This window comes from Podarcis melisellensis, assembly GCF_964234715.1.
Source record: "Podarcis melisellensis genome assembly, chromosome: 13".
Taxonomy (NCBI): Eukaryota; Metazoa; Chordata; class Lepidosauria; order Squamata; family Lacertidae; genus Podarcis; species Podarcis melisellensis.
Genome location: NC_138545.1, coordinates 9,232,466 through 9,233,491, shown reverse-complemented (window position 1 = coordinate 9,233,491; position 1,026 = coordinate 9,232,466). Strand labels below are relative to the sequence as shown.

The 1,026-nt window shown below is 46.2% G+C and overlaps 1 long non-coding RNA gene across 1 annotated transcript; it reads left to right on the top strand.

Annotated features, from left to right (window-relative positions):
- Positions 1–255: 255 nt before the first annotated feature.
- On the top strand, positions 256–513 carry LOC309355923. The gene is made up of 2 exons (XR_014162629.1): positions 256–346; positions 432–513. It is a non-coding gene; the product is annotated as an uncharacterized lncRNA (long non-coding RNA).
- The last annotated feature ends 513 nt before the right edge of the window (positions 514–1,026 follow it).

Below are 1,026 nucleotides of genomic sequence, written 5' to 3'. Positions count from 1 at the left end.
AGTTACTCTTTCTCAACAGAAAACGACACACCTTCACCTGCTGGCAGGTGAGATGTGCCCAATGAGGCAGGTTCACCCCAAAATCGTTGCGAACAAAGGCAAATTGCTCCTCTTCTTCTCTATGACCATTTAGCTGGGGAAGAATCATGTATTAAGAGTTCAGAGAAAAGGAGGTTATTATATGAAGCACATGCAAATCAGTTGAACTACCTCACTGCCTTAAAGCTGCCCTTTCCAATTCAGTCCTGCAACCTCCAGCCAGCTAAGACTGAGCCAGTCAAGAAGGTGATCCAAGCAAACATGATTCTTTGGTTAAACCTCCTTCTCTTCTTGACAGTTCTACCAGGTAATATTTCTCTCACTGGAAATCCTGGGGATTTGCACACTTTTCTACACACTTTTCCCCTGACTCTCTTTCTTCCATTTTTTAGGCTGTCACTCAGAGGTTCAGTTGGTGGAGACTGGAGGAGGTGCTGTAGCTCCTGGAGGCTCCCTCCGCCTCTCCTGCAAGGCTTCAGGATTCACCTTTACTGATTATGCTATCAACTGGATTCGTCAGTCTCCAGGGAAAGGACTGGAGTGGGTGGCTGGAATTAGCAGACCTTCTGGAAATAACCAATGGTATAATTCCAATGTTCAGGGACGATTCACCATCTCCAGAGACAATTCTCAAACCTCAGCCTATTTGCAAATGAGCAGCTTGAAGCCTGAAGACTCTGCCTTGTATTACTGTGCAAGAGACACAGTGACAACTTCTGCTTTCCTGCTTGTACAAAAACCCCAGAGGCTCCTTCAGAGCAGATGCTGGCAAAGGATTGGAATGGCTCATTTGGTATTATGACCCCACCTCCTGGGTACAGTTGTCATTCTTCTGCAATGTAAGGACAATTATGGGCCTCTAAAGGTGACTCCAAATTCCATCTGCAACTGAACAGCCTGAGAGCAGAAGACACAGCCTTCTCCTACTGTGTGAGAGACATGAGGCTTGTCCACACTTCTGTTTGTCCAGCACTTAGAAAGAATGGG